This window comes from Jatropha curcas, chromosome 1 (genome assembly GCF_041381405.1).
Source record: "Jatropha curcas cultivar XTBG-Jc1 chromosome 1, XTBG_Jcur_1.0, whole genome shotgun sequence".
NCBI classification, from domain to species: domain Eukaryota; kingdom Viridiplantae; phylum Streptophyta; class Magnoliopsida; order Malpighiales; family Euphorbiaceae; genus Jatropha; species Jatropha curcas.
In genome coordinates this window covers 18,661,212-18,681,672 of record NC_143151.1, presented here as the reverse complement: position 1 = coordinate 18,681,672, position 20,461 = coordinate 18,661,212, and the positions used below count along the sequence as shown (strand labels likewise).

The 20,461-nt window shown below is 35.3% G+C and overlaps 2 pseudogenes; both read right to left on the bottom strand.

Annotated features, from left to right (window-relative positions):
- Positions 1 to 10,404: 10,404 nt before the first annotated feature.
- On the bottom strand, positions 10,405 to 11,041 carry LOC149499091 (uncharacterized; annotated as a pseudogene).
- Positions 11,042 to 11,396: 355 nt separating this feature from the next.
- On the bottom strand, positions 11,397 to 12,041 carry LOC149499090 (uncharacterized; annotated as a pseudogene).
- Between the last annotated feature and the right edge of the window lie 8,420 nt (positions 12,042 to 20,461).

Here is a 20,461-nt window from a genome sequence, read left to right as displayed (position 1 = left end):
GCTTGGCAGGATTTAAGTAAAGTTCCAAAGAAGCCATTTATCATTACTGCGGCAAATATCTCGTGCTATGAAGAACATTTTGTGAATCAGGTGGAGTCGGAGGAAGAACCCTAGTTTACGGATATTCTGCGGTATATGAAAGACGATACTTTTTCTGATGATGCCACAAAAGAAGACCGTTCAGTCTTAAGAAAAATGGCTCTGAATTATGTCCTGGCTGATGATGAACTCTATAGGAGGGCTTGGGATGAAATGTTGCTAAGATGCGTGAGTAAGAAGGAGGGGAAAGAAATAATGAAGAAAGTTCATGAGGGAGTCTGCGGCACTCATTTGAGCGGCATGAGCTTAGCCAGAAAAATCATGAGGTAGGGTTATTTTTGGATGCAGATGGAAGGTGACTGTGTCAATTATGTGCGTCATTGTAAAGCCTGCCAATATCATGATAATAAAAGCCATTTACCTGCTGTTGAACTCCATCCGACAACTCCTTCTTGGCCTTTTTCTGCATGGGGCACAGATATTATCGGTAAGATCACACCAGCAGCATCGAATGGTCATCAGTATATCTTGGTTGCAGTGGATTACTTTTCCAGGTGGATCGAGGCTCAATCTTACAAAACTTTGACTGCAAAGCATGTGGCTAGATTCATTGAACAGAACATTTTCTGTCGCTATGGTGTTCCCCATCACATAGTTACAGACAATGGTTCTCATTTTCAAGCAGATGTCGGTCAATTGCTATATAAATATAAGGTTGAGCATCACCATTCTTCTCCTTATCGCCCTCAAGCTAATGGTGCAATAGAAGCCGTGAATAAGGAGATTAAAAGAATCATGTCCAAGATGTGCAAAAATTATAGAAGCTGGGCTGAGAAACTTCCTTTCGCGCTCTGGGGGCATCGCACTACCTTCAAGTCAGTCAACGGAGCTTCTCCCTTTGAACTTGTATATGGGATGGAAGCAGTGTTACCTATAGAGCTCAAAAAGAAGTCTCTTAGAGTTCTTGTAGAAGCTGGTCTGACCGAGGAAGAATGGGTCAAGAAAAGGCATGAGGATCTGGCGCTCTTAGATGGAAGAGGATTGAACGCTCGATTCTAGGATTAGATGAGAAAGAGAAGGATTGCTCGTTTCTACAACAAATGGGTACATCCAAGGGCTTTAAAGAATGGAGATTTGGTATTGATCAGATTGTTGGATCATGAAGCCCAGAATCATCCTGGTGGGAAATTCAAACCCAACTGGCATGGACCATTCAGAGTTCAGAAGCTATTAGCTAAAGGTGCCGCTGAATTAATTACCATGGAAGGGAAGCCTGTCAATCGGATTGTCAATCAGGACCAAATGAAAAGATTTTATGTCTGAAATGATGATTTCGATTTAAAAAAAAAGAAAAAAAAAAAGAGGCTAGGTCAAAAACCCGAAAGGGCGGTCTAGGCAAGAAATGAGCTCACTAGGTTGAAAACCCGAAAGGGCGGCCTAGGCAAAAGTTAAAACATAATAAAAAAAACAATAATAAAACCTTCGGGATTAACATGTGGTGCTTAGTTTAAATGTGAAATCTATGCCATGCGTTCATGACAGATTTGTGATTGGTTACTCAATGCCATCAACTTGATTAGAAGGGGTAGGTAAATGAATAGTTAGAATGAATGACCATTGTAATAAAATAAGTTTTCTTTACTTCTGTATAATGTTGAAAAGAAGTAAGTTTAATAAAGGGTTTGAATTTCAAAATTTTTCTTCCTTTTGTTTCGGGGATATGGTCAAAGAATGCAAGATCTTCCCCTCTGCTTATCTACTCATTTGATCAAGATTGGCTCATCTATTTTGAAAATGTTCTAGCTATTGGTCCTACCTAAATGAAGGATTCTTTTAAAACATTGATCAGGAGAATAAATACCATTTTCTCAGTGATTTCCTTGGAAAGATCAATAAAATCATGGATAAAACCTTAGTACTCAGTAGGTTCATGCATACATAAAGAAGTTACATATGCTGTTTTTGTTTGATCTTTGCAGGCAATAAAAATAGTCCCCCATCTTTTTATTTCAAAATGTAAGTTTCTGTCTTTAAATCAAATAATTCATTTTTATGAGCTTTTATTTATTAACCCAGGGGCAGGGGGCCCAAATAACTAACACAACAAATAATTTCGAAGGAAAAGGTTTGTTGTCTTTTGTTGTCCGTGTGTGCAGAAAGCAGGAATCAATAAAGCAGAACCACCAGAGTCATTAATTGAAAGAAAGGAGACACATTAACTAGGATCTCATGGCCCGGGAACAAAAAAAAAAAAGAAAAAATAACAACAGCATTTATTCTAGTAGGGGGTTGTCATCAGATGCCAACCTATGCAGAACCTAATATCATCATGGGGTGTAAAACCAGTTGACGTATTCGGGTGTCACAGTGTCCTGCATTACTCCTTGACCTAGCTACCTGGTGTTTCGGTTTCGCCAACGGTCAGCCAAACTGGTCAACAGACGCTGCGTCATGAGACCACTCTCAAAGTCATAGACTTTGGGAACGCGCTGTATCAAACCATACTGACGGCTGATCGTGTCTGGGAAATAGGCCATGGAATGGTCTAGACTGGCGTATAACACGTAGTTGAGGTTCATGCTTCCAGTAGTGACCAGTCTGACCCTCCACCAAGGACAAGTCCACCAAATTGTCAGGTTATCCCCGAAATCGAAGCGTCCTCGAGTCCAAGATCGAAAGTTGGCAGGGCCATAGGTTGGAATCAAATGAGCTGGGACTGAAGAATCAGGCTTAACTTGTCTAGAGCCCATGCTTGCAATAACATCGGACAACCACGATGGTGAACATTAAAATTGGTGATGTGAAGGGCAATATCCCTAACCCAGCACATCGTCTCCCCCATGATCATCAGGAAGACAGTACGATGATACATTTGCATGTCACGAACAACTGTCAGTAATCGAAAATCTCCAATTCCAGGTTGGCGGTTCTTCATGGCATACATATTCAACAGCAAGAAACAGCAGGCTCGAATCCAGGAGGGATCTATATCCATGGACAGAACCCTACTCAGAAAAAGCTCTAAAGGAAGACCTTGATCCGTGTTTATGCCGTCAGGAAGGTAAACCGGGCACAGGGCCACAATCTCGGTCAGATCATATCTGGGTCCTGGGGGCAAAGCCGGAGTTTCATCTTGTTCAGGATGATGGCCCATCACAGCGCACATTTCCTCATAAGTCGGAGTGACTTCGTAATCTTCAAACCGGAAAACCATGGTGTTAGGGTTGAAGTGTGTGACGAGCCAAGAAAGGAAACCGTGATCAGGCTTCAAGTCTTTGAAATATTTCAACCAGGCGAGTTGGTCCATGGGGGAATCTCCCACAAGTCGTCGGGAGCCATTAAGTCCGCATTAACCAAGTGGACCACCCTGTCAGGTAAGTACTACGATCCACTTCTGTTTCTAATTGATTTTTACCTTGTTTTACTTTAAGTTCCTCATCTTGTATTTACTTTATTTTATTTCATTTTTTACAATAAATTGGTTGGTTGATCATTAACGAGTCGGGCCACTTTCGCAAGTAAGTGGGACACCGCTATTTTGCATTTTTGTGTTTTGTTTTTGCAGGTATAAAGATTTCACAAGTTGTAAGAAATAAACACATAAATGATACTGTAATAAAAGCAAAATACTGTAAAAAAATAAATAATATTGTAAAATTAATAAAACTGTACATGTAATCCTACAAACTACAAAATGTTCCAAAAATGGTCAAAACACAGGAGACTGGCTACCGACGCCCCCGGCTGGGACCAGCAGCTGCCTGAGGGGGTGGAGACGGTGGTGCGTCATCGGATGAGGAGCCATCATCATCCTCCTCAGAGAGGTCCAGCGGAATCCCCTCCACCTCTAGCCTCGTCTAGAGTCGATCCACCTCCATCTGGAGTCGGGCCATAGCACCGGACTGGCAAGACTAGTGCCTCCGCAACCTCCCAATCTCCAGATCCTGTAAAAGCAGAAAGATGTAAGAGAGGTATGTAGAAAAGAAGCAGAAAGTTTGCGAGACTCATACCCTCTCATGGCGGTCAGAATAGAGTCGGCCAATGAAAGACCGGGCAACTCGAACCTCTGGCACAGTTCCTGGTATCTCTGAGCAGGCACCTGCAAACACAGGAGAACATTTAATAAAGAATTACCCATGTAAAGTATTTCTCTACTTAGTGAATTCATTTTACTACTTACGTGTGTGGCATGCTCATGATCCAGCTGCGGTGGTGGAGGAGCCTACTGAGGTCAGCAGGAATGATGATAGCCGACCCCAGGCCCAGACCAGGATCCAGTACCACCTCCATGCCAAGTGGGAATGGGACATCACCCAGTACAGCTCCCGCTGGTCCAGCCGGAGCAGCCGCTGTCGGTCCAGCCGGAGCAGCCGCCGCCGCCTCCACCTCAGCCTCAGCCTCGCTCTATAGTGGGCCGCCGTCCTATGCTTCTTCCTCTCCTGCAACAAGTCACAGAGGAAGATACTTAGTCACTTGGTTAAACAGTTGAAGAAAAATGGGTAAGATTGAAAATAAGAGAATCACCTGGGTGTACTCCAGAACCTTAGGCAACCGGACCTGCAGACGGGTGGAGAAGTACATGGCGTAATCACCAGCTGACAAAAAGCTATCAACAGAAGAACCATCATACTCCTCCTCCCGGTCCTTTGCAGTCATGCCCTCCAGCAAGCACATATGGCGAGGAGGAGCATGGAGCACTCGCCGCTGTGCCGGGGCCACCTGGATATCATAGACTCTCTCCCCCAGGACGTACCGATCAAGCCAGTACCCCCGCAGCAAGAGTCTTGATCACGTGTAGAGCTCTGCTACCCCGCGAGCGGGATAGGTCCTCCAGGCCTCTCCCTCCCAGGGAGTCAGAAGCAGCTGCAAAACAGAAGAATCAGTATTTGCACAGTAAAAAAAGAAAGAAGAGAAAGCTATGTTGTTCAAAGGATTCTTGTACTTACATCGGATAAGGCCCTGTCGTTCAGGAAGCACCTCCAGTAATGGGGATGCTCGGTACTGGCGAAGGTATGATGGCAGTGCGCCAGATACCGAGGAATCCGCCGGGAGTTAGTCGGGGTATCGTCGCTCGAACCGCCTGGATAGATGCGGTACTCGTAGGCCCACACCTGCAGTAAAGATCACAGTGAGCTCAGTATACAGTTGAGTAGTAAAAATAAGATGATAAAAGAATGGGGCGAAGAGAATGAGAGTCTTACCTCAAGTGGCCGGATGAACTGCCAGTTCGACTCACCGTTACCACGGGTCCATACATCAAGACCGTGGTAGAGATGAGCCAAAGCAAGAGTGGCCCAGTCGTAGGAGCCGACCTGACTCAAATCCCTCAAGCATACTAGCACCGCTGGGTCTCCCTTATTCTGGGAGGTGCATAGCAACTGAGAGGAAATGATGTAGAAGAGAAAGGACTGGGCGGCCTGATCCCTCTCCTCCCGAGTGTAAGCCGGGGCAGCAGGCCGAGCATCAGCAGGAAGCTCTCTCCACGCAGCCAGCCTCATACGGATCCGCTCGGCCCAAAAGCGGTATACGACCTCGTATGATATGCATCCCTGCGCGGTGTACCTGGTCTGGGTGGTCACACCGAGCAGAGAGCATACTAGCTGAGCTCCAAGAGTAGCGGTCTGGTACCGAGCGTCCAAAGGAGCGACTGGACCATGAAACCGGAGATCGGTAATAGCAGCGTAGTCGGCCGGTGTCAGAGTCATCTCCCCGAATCCGAAGACGAAGGTGTGGGTGCAGTCGTTCCACCGCTCCATCAGCGCGTAGCGCATAGCTAGTGGAAACCGAGGCTGTGTACAGCGGAGCCCCGTAGCGTAATCACCGAAGCTAGCAGCAACGACCTAAGCGCGCATAGGAGGGTCCAGCAGATCCCAAAAAGCAGAAGCATCAGTGGAAGATCCACCAGCGCGGGCCTTGCCCAGATCAACCTGTGTAAGAAAAATTTTCAATTTAAATAAAAATCAAGCTAACAGTTATCTATCTTTATTTCATGACAGGAAAAATAAAAATTCAAGTCTCGGGCCAAACCATAGCTGCGTCACACATCTACACAGCTGCGTCACGCGTCTACACAGCTGCGTCACGCAGCTTGCCCAAGTTGCGCATCTTGAAGAACAGCTGCGTCGCGCACCTCAGCAGCTGCGTCGCGCACCTCAACAGCTGCGCCACGCAACTATTCAAAATATTGCGTCCTAAGAACAGATGTGCCACGCATCTCAACAGCTGCACCACGTAACTGTCCAAGGCCTTGCCTCGTTGATGAACAGTCGCGTCACAGAACTGTTCTTCCACAGAACAGTTGCGTGACGCAACTGTCGAAGGTACGCAGAATCCAACTTATGCTCAATTTCTATGTCTATTGTGTTATTTCTATGCGTTTTCAAGGCAAAAATAAATCGCATGGGAGATGGCATCAATTATCAATCAACAAATCAAGCATTAAACACATGTAAAGGGGTGAAATCATAAGTTCAGAAGCGCTAGGGTTCGCTGCGCTTCGAACAGTTGCGTCACGCAACTGTTCACCTAGATCAACTGTGTCACGCAACTGTTCATCTAGAACAGTTGCGTCACGCAACTCCTTCCTGCGTGGCGCAACTGCCGATGCACATACAGACAGCCAGATTCAACAAAATTCACAATATGCAACTGAAAAAATGAGAAATTCGAAAGAAAAATTACTTACCTCAGTCTGGAAACCGCGCATCGCACTGGTCTCGTAGCGAACCGGGAACTCGGTGCCCGGCAACGGAAGAAGCTGCAGTGGTCGCGTCCCGGAAGTCAGCGGATTACGGCTGACTGGCACCGGCTCGCCCTCAAAAGTCGGCATATCCGGGATCGCTCCCAAGGTGTTCATCTCTGGAGTGTAGGCGGAGGCAGGGATCTCGGGAAGTTGAGACTTTTTTTTTTGGTTGAAAGTTCAGAGAGTTTGCAGATAGCTTAGGGTTTTAGATAAGTGAAAATGAAATGGTTAGAAGAAACTTACTTATAGTAAGCACTAGGCCTAAGCCCACCTCTCCAAGCCCAAAAGAGGGAGGGGCCCATTAACCTTCTCAAGCCCACAAGGCCCGCACGGCCCATTTAAAGCCTATGACGGCCCACTTAAGCAATTTGACGTCGGTATGCGGCTCATACACTTCAATAATTTTGTCTACTCACCGCACAGGGGGCAGGAGCATCAAATTGCCCAGATTACCCTCAGGTAAGTTTTCTTTCGAACATTGCATCAGGAAAGGTATACCTGAAAATTCAGGCCCAAAATTTTTTTGGCATAAAATTTTTGCTAAATTTTTGGAAAACTTTTAAACCAAATTTTGACAATAAACATTAAAGGTCTGCCTAAAAAGATGATATTTTTCGTCCTAGGTCGGAATTCCGGACTGGGGGCAAAAGTATAATCTTTTGCCCTGATGCAAACTTTTAAAATTATAATTAATGCATGGGGGCATATGATGTCCCAACATTTTTCTAACAAAAGGCAAGGTTTGTTTGTACACAGATATCGCTCTTTTTCTTTTGAACAATTTTTCAGGCCATCCGGTGATGGTTTTTCAAAGTCGATAGGTCCCACCGAACAGTGATGGTGTATTACGAAGCTGTTTGGATCATTTTTCTCGATTAGTGATGGTGTATTGCGAAGCTGATCGAGTCAATCCTCTTACTGATTAGTGATGGTGTATTGCGAAGCTGATCAGGACAATTTCAATGACCGAACAGTGATGGTGTATTACGAAGCTGTTTGGACTCTCTTCCCGGTCAATGATGGTGAATTACGAAGTTGACCAAGACAATTAAAACCTTTCAAGCCGATCAAACTGAGCTTCAGAGGTATCTTCATATCTAATCAGACCAAATTTTGGAGCTCGTTACTGATCCGACTGGAGCCAACGAAAGCCGATCAAACCGAGCTAAGGAGGTGGCCAGATGATCAAGTTAACCCAACATCTTTCAATCCAATCAAACCGAGCTTCGAGGATGATGGCCAGATTGAAGGCGCGTCAATGGACCACTTTAACATTAATCGTTTATACAATTAATGATAAAGTGGGGGGGGGGGAACTGTTGACGCGTGTTTTTATGCCCCCACCTAGCCCGATGAGGATACAAGGTTGCGGAATAAGGAATCAGGGTCAACCAGAAATCTTTAAACCAAGAATTGATTCAAGTCGGTTCAAGGAAGTCTGACCTGCGCTAGGGTTGCGTCACGCAACTTGTAGCTGCGTGATGGCACTAGTTGTTGCGTCACACAACTCTAACCAGGATGACGTCACCTTAAAAAGCCCGTGTAACCGTTTTTGCTTTTTGTGTGGATACGCGGCAACAGTACGAAAAGTGAGCTGCGTCACGCAGCTCTCGGGTCCATCACGCAACTGTTAGTTGCGTAACGCAGCTCTGTTCTATTGCCCTACCCATATAAATACAGCATTTTTATTCTTTAAACAGGACTTTTGATTTTTGGACTTTTGATTTTTGGACTTTTTGAGATTTGAGAGAAATTCTTAAGAACTAAGCTGCGGCTAGGGTTTTCTGCAAGAACTCTAGTGAGTTATCTTGAAGAAGATCAAGCCATTAGAGATTAAATAGATTGAAACACCAAACAAAAAGTCACAAAAAGAAGAAGAGAGAAAAAAAGAGAGTTTTACTTGTTAAAACTTGGCAAGGAACATTTCTGGAATCCTGAAATACTATTCCTAAGGCACCCAAATCGCGTGCAATCCTTGAATCTGAGGGTTAGGTAACCATCTAAACTCCTCTTGTTATTTTTAGTTGTTGATTTATTAAATATCCATTTTGTTGGGGTTTGGGTAGTTTGATATTGGTTAAGTAGTATTCTGCCCATTATTGAGTGTTTCTGAGTAATATTAAAAAAGTGTTCATAAAAAGAAAACGTAAAAAAAGGGTAGTTTGAAAGGTAGTTACGGACCAGAGCAGTTGCGTCACGTAGCTATTACGTGCGTGACAGAACTGTTCATGTCCAAAAGTGGTTGACTTTGCCCTGACTAGTCGCGTGACGGAACTGTTCGTGCATATATTTTTATCTTGTTTTTTTTATGTCTTTATTTAATATCATGGTTTAAATAAACGATTGATGAATCTGAGAATTTTGTCAAAGTCACGAACAGATGCGTCACGCAACTAGGAGTTCCGTCACGCAACTGTTCTTCATAGAACAGCTGCATGACGCAACTGTTCTAGGGTTCCAGAATAATTTCATTTTTTAATTTAATTTCGTGTAATTAAATAAAAGTTCCATTTCTTCTTTATATAATTCAAGAAATGATCAATAATGGACAGATTATGGTTTAATCATATCAAATAGGTTAGTATTTTATTATGCATGTTTATGGGATTTTAGGGTTTATTATATTTATATTGAGTAGATTATATTTTAAATCCGGTTTGTGGCCCGCCTTTAACCATAAGGCAAGAGCGGGTCTTTTAATTATTTTTTATATGGGCTGAATGATTGATGTGGTTTGGATGATTATAAATGATTATGAATGCAATGAATGGATTTATTTGGGACGATTGAATGATTTTCCACTTAGGAACTCGGTTCGATTTATTCGGGTTGGGTTTAAATAAATAAATTGGCTTTTTTAAAATAAAATAAATTAGAAAATGTAGGTTAAAAAGAGGCCGGTTTTCCGGGCGTCGGCTTCCAACGGGTCGACGTACCTAATTCCCTTACCTAGAATCGCACATGGTGCGCCTGACCAGTCTTTTAAAATAATTGGCCTTGAATAAAATTGGGTTAAATGAAGTCACTTTTAATTGGAAATGGTCCCATTGCCGAAATAATGGATGGCGACTCAAATGTTTTGTAAGACTGATTTATCGGCATCGCATTCCTAAAAGGTTTTGTCACCATTTGATAATAAATCAACCTTTTCCAATAAATTAAACGGAAAAACGAGCGTTCTTCGCGTCGCTCGGGGGCGGGGCGAAAACAACTACGAGCTGTTAGATTTATCTCAAATAACTAAACTATGTTTCTTATTCAATTCCTTCCATATTAAGTTTATAGATCTTTGAATGGCCAATAGATTTTTTAACACTTGGGACCTCTTTGGTTCAGCGGTTTTAAACAGCTGATAGCGAATGAACAATGAGTGTTTGGTAAAGGTGTAATCAGTTGTTGCTGTTAATATATAAAATGGCTAACAAGGTTATATTTTTAAATAAATTAAAATTTACATATAAAATAATTCTAATCTAATTCCAATGAATTAAAAAATAAGAAAAATTAAAAATTAATTAAATTACTTATCTTAATTAATAAAATCCACGAGCATATTGATAAAATTATGTACCTTAATATTAATAAACATATTAATAAAATCTATCTTTTTTTGCATTAAACTATCAAGCAATTTGATCACATAAGACACTCATGTGAATTGCTTCAATTTTCAATTGAGTTTCTTCTGGCTGAGTTCATATGTATTGCTAAATATATCAGGTGGCATAAAATTAGGATTTTGATTCAATTGAATTTAATTATGGATTGTCATAGATGCAATTACAATATACCTTTGTATATGAAATGGGTATGCATGCATCAATTGTAATATCCTTCATTTTGCCTTTCAAACTCCAAAAGTTCTTTCAATGCAACTTCTAAGAGACGAACGCCAACGGTTGAAAGTCTCTTTAAAGCATTTGGGTTGACCACCACGTTGAAAATCAGGTAAATGGTACTTTATTCCTTTATAAGGTTCAAAATATTCTTCCATTTATTGATATCCAAATCTATGAAATAGTATTTTCCACATATAATAATAAATATATATCAATAATCACATGCTAAAGGTATATAATAAAAAGACATATCAATTGCACATGTATAATATACATCTAAAAATTATTTAATAAAAAAACTTTAAAAGATAATATTCGATTAACATTTACTAAGTGGTGGTTTGGGAAAATTCAAATATCTCTTATGAATTGCATATTGAAAAAGTCGTCCATCATGAGCTGTACCTTTCCATCCGTCTTGTCACGCCCGACTTTAATCACCAGAGGAATTATCCGCTTTGGATCAAGCCAAATCCCCCATACAAGATTGGCAAGACCCGGACGGTTTTGTCCCGCAGGTGAAATGAGAAACTTTCCAGGAGGTCACCCATCCTAGGATTTCCATTAAGCGAGCACGCTTAACCCTGGAGTTCTTCCAACTCTCCAGCCAATCCACCAAAAGGCGCCTCTAATGATTAGTTTCCTCCTTTTCGATGTATGATTTGATTCATTCCTGTGTCCCGCATTTCACTACCCTAGCTAGCCTGCTATCCTAGAAGCTAGCCAGGAGCTTTGCTCTACCCGCCCTCTTAGGATCGCTTTGCCGGGTCGGGATGTCACACGGCTACTACAAATATAAATTGCATATCAAAATTATAAACATTTAGAATATTTTGTGTAGGCACGCCTTTCCTACTATTGAATCGAATTTGGATTTCCTCATTAGCAAAAGCTGGTACATGAATGCTATCAATTGCGTCAATACAATCCTATTTTGACCCAAAAAAAGTTATAAGATATTATCATATGTAAAAGTGACAATAATATATCTATCATCATCAAGTATTTCAAGAGGATTAGTACTAAATTTTGAGTCTTTAGGCTTTATTATATCAATTGAGAAATGCATTATTGCCTTTAATACTTCATGAAAATTTATACTTACTATCTCACATAAATGTTGAAACCGTTCTTGAATATGCCTATTTAAGCACCTACAACAAGAGTATAAAGAAACATCCAACTTTCTCCAAAAAAGACATTCTACTTGAAGAATTTAATCCGTAATTTCTTTCGAGATCTTGACAAAGATTTATTAATGTATATTTATCCATTCTGAACAAATTAATACAATGTTTTTCATTCCCTCTCATTACTTCCAACGTCTAGATAATTCCTATTTGAAACGAATCCATACAAGGTTCTTTATGAATATGTCTCAAACAATATTGACAAGCATTTTGAATAGTAAATATTGTCATTTCCAATACTTGACCATCGTTGCCATCATCATCAAAAAATATGTGTTGTATAATATCCTTATCTATGACAAAAGTAATATAAAAAACATCAAATGAACTCCAGTATTAATTATAATATACGTAATTTAAAGTTGACAATCAATATTTAATATAATCTAAATTCAAATATAAATGAAGTAAAAAAAAAACTAAAATTCATCTAATTTAAAGTTTAAACATAAATAAATAAAAAATATTTTAAAGTTCAAATTTATGATAAAATAGAAAAAGAAGTCAAAGGTTTTTTCCAAGTAATATGTACTTGACTTCCATAAATCGCTAGTCCACATAGCATAATGATATTGTAGTCATTTTCATTTTGTCTTTGCATCTTGCATAGTATTATACTTCTCTCTTTTTGACTTATTATTTAGCAAAAGTGTATAGAAAAAATGAACTTCATAGCCTTTCTCTATTTGTGGCAAAGAAAGTATATCTGTCATGATCTCTTCAATAGAACAACTTCGACGATCTCTTAAAAGGTCATATATCACCATAGTTTTCTTTTCCATACTTTCTTTTATGGTTTCTTTTAGTCCATTAACTCTATTAGACACTTGTGTATCACCAGAAAGTCTTCTTTTCTTTAGAGCATTTTCTTTTCTCTGTTGCATATTTAACTGATGAGTTTTCTCGCTTTTGTTTCTTCATAGTTTAAATATTTTCAAGACCACAATTTTCACTTCTAAGTGTATTATCTAATATTAATCTTAAATCAATCATTTTGTCTAAATGGTCTTCAAAATCAGATTCTCTCTCATCATTCCCTTCCAAACTAATAACATTATTTAATTCTACATCTTTATTATAATTGGACAATACTCTAGAAGGTGTATATGCAAACTTTCCTATAGTCACAATTCCTACAAATATGATTTTATATTTTTTATAAAGCTCTTTTTCAATACCTTTTTCACGAAATCTTCCAAAACTCGGATTTTCCTAAAATATAAATAAATAAATAAATAATCAGTCATAAATAACTTGACTACTAAAGTGAATAAATCTGTATATATATATATATATATATATATACACACACACACACACATTCCACCACTTATTAGAAGCTGTAATTATGCCTTTACTTGGATCCCAATCTAATCTAGTTTCCTTTCCTCTTAAATCTTTCCATAACTTCCATTGGTCTTTCACTCAACCCATTTGTGTTTTAAATGTTATTTAGCAAATTGTACTCCAGCATCTTTCATTTTATTTTCTTCCCTTACTCATCCTTTGTCGCCCCATCAACCATCACTTCTTTTATCAATTATAGTGCCTTCACTACAAATATCAACAAATAAATTAAATTATTCATCAGTCTAAACAATCCTTCTAGTACCCTTATTCTTAGGAGCCATTTGACCTGTGTATACACACGCACACACACACAGATATGTATATATATATATATGAAAGCTGAAACAAAAAGAGTTTTCGTTTTTCTTTATTTTTTGTGTTTTGATTGGCCAATATAGTTATTTTTTCAATTTAATATCTAATTTAGTATATTGATAATTAATAACTTTTAAAACATAATCTAATTCAACTAAAATCTTATCTTTTAAAATCTAATCTAATTCAACTAAAACACCATGTTTGTAATTTTTAACCTAAAATCTAGCTATATATATAGGCTAAGGAATCAGTTGTGCAACAGAGAAAGCCTAAGGAGTTTGTGTTATGTGTTTCCAGATGGGATTAATTTCCTAGTTTGCATCATCATTTGACATTTTCATATCTCATGGATTTTTTTTAGGAAAGGGAAGTGGGATTACTTGACTCATCACTCACCAAATAAATTGTGTTCTCTGTTGTATGGTTTGCACATGGCCGTTTTTGCTTCGTGGATCTTCTCATTTCCGTGTTTTAAAATTTTTTATTTTCTTATTTTTTCTACGTTTTAGGATTGTTGCTACTTGATTGTAGGTTTTTTTTTTTAATTTTCAGATTCTTCCTTTTCAATCTAGCATAAATAATTTGAATTTCTTTTTTAATAGCTTTTTATTTTCTTTTATGTTTGTTGATGTGAAATTCAGAAAATATGGGACAACGTGGGAGAAGTTTACACACAAAAATATTTTAATGTAAACAAGTGTAAATCTAAAATAGTTCTACATGGATTATGTTTTTTATTGAATCATGTAACTTCTTTTAGTAAAAAGCACATTATAATAATTTTTTTTTCTATATTCAGTAGTCTAACAGAAATTATTCATGATTCTGACCAAGTCCACTTAGTAATAGTTCTTTCAGTCAAAACATGTAATCCATGACAACACTAAGTTTCTCATACAATAATTTATTTAGAATTTGTTTGTTTATTTATTTTGTTTGATTTTTGAGTAACTGAAGTAGAAGAATGAAGTACATAATAAAAAAGACGTACCAGAAGTAAATGGATCAAATCCACACATTTAACTATCTTAATGAATTTAAATTATGCATTATGCATTACCCTACATAGGTGCAAAAGAAAAGGCAACTCTTAATGAATAATTTAGAAAGCATAAATTAACAAAATTTTCACTCATCCTCCCATAAATATCTAAACTAATCTAAGTTAATAAAGATAACTTAAGAATTAATTAAGAGTATAGATTAATTATTCATTAGGAGCTATTCGAAAAAAGAAACATTATATTAACAAAACAAAGAATTAAAATAAGAAGAGAATAACTACATATCTTCATTCAATATTGATAAAATGATTTCTTTTTATTTAATATTCTACATTTTTATAGGTGTTCTTTAATTTTTCTCTTTATTTTTCTATATTATGATTTTATCACTCAAGTTATTATTTAAAGTTAAAGTTTAATATTCAATGATAATAACAATTTCATTTTCAAGAAAAAAAAAAGATAGTAAAAAATTATAACTTTTGAAATCTAATTATATTAATTATATATCATCGAATTTAAAATGTTATTTGTTTCTTTATTTTTTAAATTTTGATGGGATCACTTAAGATATTTTTAAAGTTTAAAAAATTAATATTGATTTACCAATTAATATGTCAAAAACAAGTAAAATTAAGCATAAGTTTTTGAACTATTCAAAGTAAAGAAAAATTAGTAATAAAATATTTATATGTTTAACGAAAGTGCCCATATATTATATATTTTATTTAATTTTATATTAATTTTAACAATATACACTATTTAAAAAATAATTTAAAATTAAAATATATATTAAATAATTTATTAATATAACTATTATGATAATTTGGATTTTATATATTTTTCCTGATTTTATCTAAAATATTTTCAAATATTATTATATTCTTAATTTTAATATTAAATTATAAATAAAAATTTTTTAAATGATAGTATAGTTCAATAAAAATAATTATTCAAATAATATATTAATATCCATACGCGAAGCGTGGTTTCATGATTAGTGTATATATATATATATATATATATATATATATATATATATATATATATATGAAACATATCTAAAAAGAAAGAAATAATATGGAGACATTATTATAACATTAATAAACTTGATATTTGATTATTGGCATGGTCTCTCAAACAATAACACTTTGAAGCATAAGGGAAAAGAAAAAAATCAACTCTTACCAAAATATAAAAAGGTTTCAGAAGAAACTTATTAACTATGTCTATATACATTAATTAAGTAATAATAATACTTTACTTGAAAAAAACAAATATGAATAAAATAAACTAGTGTAATATACAAGTCTAAAGACATGCTTATAAACTACAATAAAATGAGAGGATAAAACAAAATTTTTTTTTTCAACAAAGTTATTAGGGCATACATAAATTATGCATAATTCATGGTTGTCACTTTATGTACACTACCCATTTATTTCTATCAAAAATGTATGTTCCCTTCTAATTATTATTAATTAAACAATTAATATACAAGAGTCTTTCATAATAAGAGAGCAAAGAATAATTTAAATGATACATATTTTTCTCATGTGTAGTTTTACCAAAAAAAAAAAAATTATCAAGGAATTAGGTCCAGTAAAATAACATTGATTCAAAACATGTATTAACCACATTGATAGTTTTTATGAATTATGATGACTGAAGAAAAAAAAAGAATACTGATTTCTTTCACAATAGAATATTTAACTATAAAAAGTAATTTAGAAAAAGAAAAAGAAAATTACAGGCCATTATTTATTTCAGAAAGAAGTAAATCCGAAGTAAAAGCTTGCATATAACAACTTGTCATTATTTAACACGAATTAAATAATATATAATTAATGTTAACTCAAACTAATGGTTGCATGATTTAAGTTGAAAACTTTTATCAAATCGGTAATATTGCATGGCTCAAAACTTGTTATGCACATATAAAAATTTTCAAGCAATTGGTGCTGTCAAAGTAAGAATTAAATAAGTTCGTTATTATTATAATATAGCTTTAAATAATCCTATAATTGTTTCAAATATAACCAATGAGACAAAACCTACATGATGAGTATAAAGATTGAATCAAAATGAAAGAGATAGAAAAAGAAAGACAAAAACAAAACAAAAAGTTGAAAAATAGAATCGTTTAATAAAAAGAAAAAAACACAATACATCACAGTTAATATATGTCAATCAATAAAATAATAAAAAGAGTAGAAAAAAGTACCTGATGATAGGTTACATTATGCAGTATGATCTTCTTTTATTTTTAATGAGCAAAGAAAATATATTAATGCTAGAAAAAAAAATGTATGAAAAGATACTTTACGTTATTAGCGATATGATATTTTAGTTTTTTATATAAAATACTAATAGCAATTCGCAAAAAGCTCCTGCATCTTGCTGATGGAATCAATAACGGATTGAGAGTTCTATCAGCTATCAGCTGCTGATTAGAATACTTACCAAACACTTTTAATATAGCCGTTGGTCTCTAATCAACTATCAACTGCATAAAAAAACTGAACCAAATGCCCCCTTGATGAGGCACTTGTAGTTGTTTTTTACTCAAGAGAATTACTAAAGTCTAAAGAGCTTTTGGCAAAAGAAAGCTTTTCAGAATGGGGCTTTTTTTATTGAAATAACCTTCATCATGGATGAACTTTTCCACATGTTATTGGGGTCCGAGGACAATATGCCATAGTATGGTAAAGGATAAGTATGAAAAATAAAATTTAGTAACCCCTAAGAGTTGGGCTTGACTAATAGGTGAAATAGCACAAATAAATTCTTTGGTGTGCCTTAACAAAGGGCACATGGCCCTTGTTATGGCCAGTAGGAGTGCACATCCCCTATTATGATGAAACGTTATTGCCTCCACATCATCTTATTTTTTCTTTAATTTATCAAATTTAATCGCGTTAGAGTTATTGTAGTTATTTAAATTTGTTACCAAATGAATGTAAATTAAAATTAACATAGATAAACTATCAAAGTGGTCACAATCATAATAAAATAGTTTTCGGTGCTTCATATCTTTTTAAGCTTATACCCAACTTACTTATTTAGACTATGGATAAGTAATTATGTTATTGCTAGGGATTCGATAGCCAAGTGGTGTGTCCTAACATTTGATAGCCAAGTGGTTTGTCCTAACATTTTATCTGGTTAACAACTTCGATTCTCCAAGTTGGAGTTAAGTCTATTTCATCTCCTCTTAGGCTCCTATTGTAACACCCTCCATCTCAGTCTACAGATAAACCATCGAGTCCACGGATATATCATGTCAGGAATGTCACATTGTGTGAAAAATATACTAATGCTATAACTTTTATATCATATGGTTCAAACTTACAAATCAATGATTTATAAAATAATAACCTCATGTCAACATGTTCCTATGGAAAAACTGCAAGAGTTTCTCCAATAATCTTAATATTTTCAATTCATAAATCTTAATATTTACAAATCAACTCATGCTTCTCAAAATCACTTCCAAATTCAAACAATCCATTACTATCATGCATATGAAATACTATCCATACATAAACCGTTTAAGGTTCTCCAATATAAACTCATACAAAATCTCTATAATCTCTTTTACATATATCATAAATATTTGTATATGCCAATATACAAGTATATCCTACTCTAATATAATAAATTAGGATCTTCTATCCAAAATAATATATAGCTTTGAAATTGATGCAGATCACAATCCTCTTTTGATACTATGGCTACTCTCTCCTACCTGTGCGAGAGAAAAACTCAATGCGCTAAACTATAGGCTTAGCTGATACAGAAATTTTTAAGCAAGCACGTAGAAAACCAGAACTTTAAAAATTACCAAGTATAAAATAAGAGATTTTCATTTCATTTAAAAAGAACATTAATACATGAATAACAATTAAAACTTTTCACATTTAACTACTAAGTTCATTTGTGAAGTATTGAAATTTGTTTAAGATTAAATAATTAAATGCATTATATAATCATTTCTTACACAACCTACACATGTAATAATATATATATATAACACAAAATCACTCAATTAAACAAATTATAATTTTCTTATATCATTAGTTACCTTTATTGTTTGGATACTGTATTTGTAATTCAAATGCTTTTGAGATATTCTTCATACTATATATTATGGTTGAGATATTCTCTCCAGTTAGTTTAGATCATAAACCTAGTCTTTTGAGATATTCTTTATACTGTACATTATGGTTGAGATATTCTCTAAATTTAGTTTAAATTATAGACTTAGTCTTGTAAGTACTCTTTAAATACCACCTTCAAGTGGCATTACAACTCAAGCAATACAATCATTTTTCACTCTCATTCTAGTGTTCATCATATTTTAGCTCATAAAAACTCTAGTAGGACCGAAAGCCATAAAAGGAATCGTAACTGTACAACACAGAGTGTTGGAAACTATGGGCTCAAAAGCCATAACTTTAAGTTTACTTGTACCGCTTGTCAGCTAGCTTTTAAGTGGTTTTCAACTTGTTAGGTCAATGGTCAATTTTATCTTGAGATTTTGATGATTATGCAAAACAAATAAATTTAATATTCTTGTATGTGTCAAAGTTGTTTTATGCAAATTTTTAATATGGAAGTTGCTAAAGAAGGAAAGTTCCTACAATCCAAGATTCTTTGAAAACCATGAAGATTATTGAAGATTTGTGTAGTGGTTAGTATCTTAGAATATATTGTAGGATAGAGAGAATATTCTCTTGTAAACACAAAATTTCTTTTTTTTCTCTCAAAATCATTTTTAAGATATTCTTGAAAAATTGCTTTAAAAAGAAAAGTCAAATATTTGCTCTTTTAATTTCACTTACCTAAATGAAAAAAATTTTGGCTTAAATACTTTTAGTAACTAATTATTGAGTATTTGTAAAAGATTCATATTTTTTTATTTTCAGAAAGTCAAGGTACTCTTTAAAGTAAAGATTCAACGTCTTTATAATAGGATTAATTCCTCTTATAAAAAGGTTTTTCTTCTTCCAAAAATGTGTGGTTTTTGCAAGAGTAAGAATCCATTGATTAAAAGTTTCAGATTTCTCAAAGCTCTCTCTTCAACCCCCCCCCCCTTTATTTCTTTTCATATATTTGCTTCAAGAGATATTTTTAAAGAGAAAAGAAAACTGATAACAACATTTTCTAAAGAACAGTTCTGCACTTAATTTCTATTTTCAAAATCTATTTTCCGTTCTTCCTGTGCTTATAATTGTGTTTCTCTCTATCTATATAGATTCTTGTAATCTGTTGTAGGCTAGAGGCTTTTAAACGAAAAACTTTTGTGTAACAGCTTAGGTGAAAAGTTGTGTAGTAAAAAGGTTATCAAACGACCTTTTTCTTATGTGAGATTCTAATGTTTTGATGTGAGTATTCTATTCTCTACAAAACAGAAAGGGTTGAGGTTGACTAGAACCTTTAGAAATCTAGTGGGACAAAGGTTAGATCTAGGTATTGATCTATTTCCTTGTAAAGTTGGTTTGTCTCTTCCCCTTGAAAATAGATAACACAGTGGAGGGTCTAAAGATGAGTCTTGGGAAGTGGATATAGGCGAGTTAGTGTCAAACCACTATAAATCTCTGTGTTTATCTTTTTTCATTTTCTGAAGTGTTGCTTGATTATATTCTGTTTACACAACTATTAATCTTTTCAGAAATGCAAAATTGTTTGAGTTTCTAATTCTAAATGTGAATAAGCTTTATATCTGTGGAACATTATAACTTTGGATTTCTATATTGTGATTATACATGTTCTAATCTGTCCTTTTATATTCAGTATAAATCACAATCTGAGTTTTAATCAGTTTTTCTAATCTTGCATAAGCTTTGTGAAGTAGTTCTACACGTAAGAACTATTCTTCACAGAGTCTTTTTAATCTTGCAATAGCTTTGTGAGAAAGTTCTAAACTTTATAACTGACTCTCACAAACACTTTCTAATTTTGTTGTAATAAAATTCT